The sequence below is a fragment of the Thunnus albacares genome, chromosome 3 (assembly GCF_914725855.1).
Source record: "Thunnus albacares chromosome 3, fThuAlb1.1, whole genome shotgun sequence".
Lineage (NCBI taxonomy): Eukaryota > Metazoa > Chordata > Actinopteri > Scombriformes > Scombridae > Thunnus > Thunnus albacares.
Genome location: NC_058108.1, coordinates 5,635,970 through 5,641,870, shown reverse-complemented (window position 1 = coordinate 5,641,870; position 5,901 = coordinate 5,635,970). Strand labels below are relative to the sequence as shown.

Genomic DNA, 5,901 nt, shown 5'->3' with positions numbered 1-5,901 from the left:
TTTTTTCACCTTATGTTTTGGACTATAACAGTATAATTTCGTTGTATTTTACAGTAGTAATTTCAAATCTTCTCTTCTGGGATCCACGGGGATGTTTCCCAGGCGAAACACATTTTCAGCAAACACAGTGTACCTTTTGTAACACAGGTGTATGTTATCGTTAACTTGATTAAATCTATTTCGGGTCGTGGGTAAGAAACAGCACAGGGCAGCGACAGATCAATGTGTGTACTTTTAATGTCCGTTCAAAGAAGTAGGACCCCAGAACACAAACAACATACTTGATACATCACTTCACTGTGCAGCAGATCACTGCGCCCAATCTAAATTGTTGTAACACTACAGACAAGCTGCATTTACATTTACATAAAAATATAAAGTATATATTTATCAAATTATGAAGCATTAATCAAAAAAACATCCAACCAATACCAAAAGAGGATCATCTTCAAAACAATTCTTCACAAAAATAAATCTCATCTTACACTTGTTTGGGTCCCTATAGCAGGAGCATCTGGCTTGATAATAAGGAAAACATTTGCAGATGGATACATTTCTGTCCATATGCTACCCCATATGTATAGCAATAAAGCACATTTTGAAGATCCTGTGTATACGCTGCAAATTGTTCAATTGTAAATCCCTGTTGACCTTGAAATATGTTAACAAAGACAATGAATCTTTATTGATTATCGATACATTCTGTTGTTGTAATAACTTGCTGCATTAACTTCAGTACTTCATTTGTTCAGGTCTTGCCTATATGCTATTGTTTGTCCAAAGGGACCATTAATGTTTCTTCCAATCTTGGAGCTCACACTATTTCAGTTAGCGTTCCTGCTTAACAGGGAGTAGAGAAGGCATCGACGACCTGACACACACACTGAGTTCAGATATAAATTTTTATAGCTAAATTTGAGTCCAGTGATGTACATCTTGAAAACTCCAGCTGATGTCAAATACTTGAAGTTGCAGCCACGTATTCACTCCTTTTCTTTGTGATGGCCTTCCATCTTTTCTTCAGACATGACTCTCATCTCGCTGCCTTTGAACATGAAGAGCAAGAAAGGAGCAACTCAACCTTACACAAAACCGCGGGGTCACATCTTTCCCTTTCAATAAATTCTTTTTCCTCTCTTTTTCTGTGTGTTCACAGGGGAGGTTACAAAAATCATTGGAAAGATGGAACCAGGTTGTAGAGGTTAAGCTGTCTGAATAAGACTGGTGTTATTCTATTTTTTTTATTTTTTTATTATGGTCAACAAATCCCAAGACTGTCCATCTCTTTCTTTCTGACTCCCTTACTCTGTCTGTGACACTCAACCCCAAACCCACTGGCTTCTGCTAAAGACATAAATCTCTTAAAAGGGCTCCTAAATATATTGTTTTATTTTTTGTAAATGCAAAATAATTTATTTCAAAAGCTGGGTACTGTCCTTCAAACAGGTGTGTACCAGGACTTGACTATACAGGCAACACTTGTTAGTAAGATCAATTAAATGTAGGTTTTAGTCTTGGGATTTGTTGATGATAAGAAGAATACAGAAAATTGCCAGCCTTAAACTTTAAAATTGACATTCAGAACATTGATACTTATGGTTAAAAAAAGAGTAAGTAACACACAGAGAAAGCTTGGCTTGAAATATGTTTTGCTGATTTTAAAAGATGAACGGAAGTGTGCTTAATTCATCATTCTTAAGAGATGGAGTTTACCCCTTGGGGTTGTACCACTCCTCCCCAGTGTAGATGACAAGGCAGATCAAGTAAACATCCCCCAAAGTTTTTTTTTTCTTTGACTTTCACTTCCCTTCTTCTGGTTTCTTTTGCTTAAAGAGACAGAAACAAAAGCTATCTGATGTGGTTATTCCCTCTACATTCAGCACTGTTATTTGTTTGAGGAAGCTCCTTCAGAAATACCTGCAGGTGGGACTGAAAAGACAGAGGCTGAAAGGAAAGAATGCCAGGAGAGTTTTATATAACAGGCTCAGACGGTATCCAAACAAATCAAGAAGGCAGGAGGGGGCTTTTATTGTGAAACTGACAGTTATGTTCCTTAAAATGGGAGATGATGTTACAACCTGATTGCTGAGGCTGGACACAGGAGACGCACAAGCGCACATGCAATTTGCAGATGTGCACGTATGTGCACAGAAAAAACACACAAACAGAGATCATTCTCTCTTTTTGTCCTCTTTATCCTTCTTGCAGATACACTTGAAAAGCACGGACAGAAAGAGAGATGAGAAAATTAGTTGATGCTGTCATCCTCAATGTGTGTATCAATGTATACACGTGTGTTTGTTGTATGTGTGTGTATTGAGGAATGGGATTTCTGTGTCAGCTGCCCCGTATAATGTGTCACAACATATCCTGATCCAAATCCATCACTGAGAACTCCTTCCCATCATCCATCACAGTCTTTCATGGCTCTGCCTCCTCAAGGGTTACACTGTAGAATGTCATTTGAAAGGCTGAGAGGGTCGTTCGCTGCTGGCTGCCCTGTATCAAAAACAATGTATGAAACAGGGGGGAAAGGAGAAGACTGCTGCCAGATTGCAACATGATAGGATGGAATCACATTTTTGCTTTGCTGTAGTTACAGAGTAAGTCATATATATGTGGTGGTAGTTCTCCTTGTTATATTTAGTTACAGCTGTACATTCAGCTGTGGTGTTTATGGAGCGTATGCATGAAGTTGCAAGCAAGTTTAGTGATGAACAATTTCTGATGAAACTGGCCTATCTATGAATGAATTAAATCTTTAGCTTCAAGGCAGAGACAAGCACCTTCCTCACCTGGCAGACAAGATCAGCACATTCACTTGAGAGCTTGAGATGTGGGGCAGATGACTTGATCAAGGAAATACTGACTCCTTTGAGAAATATGAGAGAATTTGCTGAAACCAGTGATTCTGGAGCCACCACAGAGATTCCAGGTCTTAAAGAGCACATATCTTCCCTGAGAGGATTCTTTCAAAAACACTTCCAAAACAACAGTGCTCAGTATGACTGAGAGAGAGATCCATTCCATGCAGCAGCACCTGCTGAGGAGGACCAGTTCATTTCACAGCTCAGACGCTGAGTGAGTCCTGGCTTGGTGTGGAGAGGGAGCATCCACTCATGGGGCGGAGGGCTGTGGGCATTCTGCTGCCCTTCACCACATCTTATCTCTGTGAGACGGGCTTTTCTGCTGTTGACTCACTGAAAACAAAAGTACAGATCTAAGCTCAACATTGATCATGACTTGAGAGTTGCAGTATCAAGCCTGCAACCCCATTTTGAAAAGATGTGCAGTGCAAAACAGGCTCATTGCAAACTTTATTTCATTTTTTCTCTATTTTTGAAAGAACAGAGATTGATAGAGTAATCTAGTGACAAATGTCAAAAAGCGGTTTGATAAAGTTGAAGTGAAAGTTGCTTTTTATTTGCACAGCAGAAAGTACCGAAAGAAAGGTGAAAGGAATGTTCATATTCTGTCATTTAATTTACTGGATAATTAGAAGAGATGGTTTATCTTTGTACACTTGACGTACAAATGTATCAATTCTTAACCATCTTGTTTTTGTAATATGACTTCTGTCTTCTTCAAAATAAAGAAAAAGGTATACTCTCCATGGATGTATAATAAGAGTTGGATACAGCTTGCAGCCAATTTTTCCCAGTGGCCACTCAGTATTGCAGTGAAAAATCCCCCTGAGGCCCAAAAAGCATTTTCCCCATAGACCACCATTGTAAGAGAGATGTCTATAAACTGTTGAGAGGACACCTTGAGCTGCAAACAAGGTCAATTATGACTCTTTCTATTATGAGTTTTTGATCCATGGAGGTTTTATATTTGTAAAACTTTCCTCAAGCCTAGAAACGCGATTTAAGAATCAGAGATGTCATCACAATGTAAAGTATATGGGCTGAGCAGGAACTCATGGGCGGGGCCAGCGGGAAAAACACTACTGCACATATTCAGTGGGTCACACAATGCAAACCAGGAAGCTAGAAACGTTTTTTGGCGTATGCGCCAGCTGAGTAATTCTCATTGAACTGAATGGGCGCCATTTTTGGTCCGGTATCCAGCTCTTTCAATACATCCATGTTGTTGAACGGTTCAGTGGCTATTAGTGTTTTGTGACTTCACCATCCTATAGATAGTGACAAAGGGAATGTCCTGATACAGTTTTATGAAATTTGAGGAATTTTAAACAGTGAATATAATCTGCAAACCTTTGATTGGATTTAAAGTTTAATGTTGTTTCCAAAACTCTGCTTTGTTTTGCATAATCCTGAATGCAACGTCACTAAGTGTGAGTACTTACTGCATACTTACAGGATAACTCATTCAGGTGAAAGATATTTGATTGATAATGTCAGGTATGTTATGAAGTGACCAACTAATACAGGCAATCTTACCCTGTTTCTTCAAGATTCATTATGGTAAGATGTTCTGGTAGAAGGCTAAGACTGGCAATATTTAATTTACTGGAAGTGAAATGTGGCAAAAGAGCCCGAATTCAGTCTTGCTTAACCCTATCTGGGCTTCACCAGACCCATATATACTGTCAGGAGAATTATTTCAAGCTCAAAGACTTCCTAATGGAGCATGAGTAGCATTTTAGAAAACAAATTTGACAGATCACACATTATAAATGTATCATAGTTCATACAGCAGGCCTCAAGTGTTGCAAACATCCCTCATTTTCTAATGAATCGTTAACCTTTCTCATCTCCACTGCCTTGCAGAGAAGAAGGGGCTAAGTATAATACAACTAGCCTAATGTTTCCCACATTTACGTAAAACTTTAAACCAGTTTGTCATATAAATCAATTCATCACTTTCTTTACAAACTCTGTTGTATGATTAAACTTTGTTTAAACTCACAATAGTGGAAGATCACAAATTCTACAGCGATACTTTCTACTGTATAGCATGTTGGATGGTTGTGTCAGTTAAGACTCAGTGAAGTGTTCAAATAATTTAGTGTATATGTCATACATTCAGTAAGTGATACTATCATACAATTTGAATGTTTGTTTGTTTTTTCCTGCCTCTCTCCTTACTCAACGTACCAGACTCTCCAAACTTAAAATACTCCTCAGACTAAAGCAGAACACATGGACTCTGTCGTCCATCAATTCACACAACAAACAATAGCAGTAAAGCTAAAAAGCTAATTGCTAAACAACAGCAACTGATGCTGAAAAGAACACACAACTAACACTGCCTCTGCCCAGACTTATGTCTCTTACTTGGTCGTCTCAGAAAGCGAGCAGGGTATGTGTGAAGTCCATCTTTCTGTCCGGCTCTGTCCTCGGCTCGGATGCAGACGGTGGCCGTTCTCGCACGGTCAGCGAGTCTCACGGCGAGCTGGCTCTCGGCGGCGTGGCGAAGAAAACAGCAGAGTCGACTCAGTTGAAGGAGAGTGGGGCAGAGAAGTTCCGGAGTTGAGAGCGCTGGTTGCAGCAGCGGTCTCTCTTGGATCCAGGAATGGTGTTCGGGTGAACACGGGCGAAGTCTTGTCTCGTCCGGCGAGGGGAAAGACTTCGGTGAGGGGAAAAACACGTGCGTGGGGTACCTACATTAGCGAAGCTGACTCACAGAAGGACGAAGTTCCTCCTAGCTCAGTTCACAATGAAGGCGTGATCTTCCGTTTTTAAAAGGGGCGGTGATGTCATGGCTGTGTCATCAGGACGCTCTGCTGTGCAGGAGCGTCTCCGCCAATGAGAGACTGTATGTTGACTGTTCCCTGCTGAGGTGTGAAAATTGCAAAGCATCACTGGAAATGGAGTTTGCAATGGACTCCCATTGTCTGTTAGCAGCATTTTTGGCACTGTTCCTTTGTCTCAGGGGGACAAAGGAAAGAGCACCTCGTGGTCAGGCCTCAGCGGGTACATGGAGGCCTTTTCTGTT

At 40.4% G+C, this 5,901-nt stretch overlaps 1 long non-coding RNA gene across 1 annotated transcript; it reads right to left on the bottom strand.

The window, feature by feature from the left end:
- Positions 1-221: 221 nt before the first annotated feature.
- LOC122978765 lies at positions 222-5,426 on the bottom strand. Its single transcript, XR_006402735.1, has 3 exons — positions 5,241-5,426; positions 2,796-3,200; positions 222-2,499 (listed from the first exon to the last, which is right to left on the bottom strand). It is a non-coding gene; the product is annotated as an uncharacterized LOC122978765 (long non-coding RNA).
- Between the last annotated feature and the right edge of the window lie 475 nt (positions 5,427-5,901).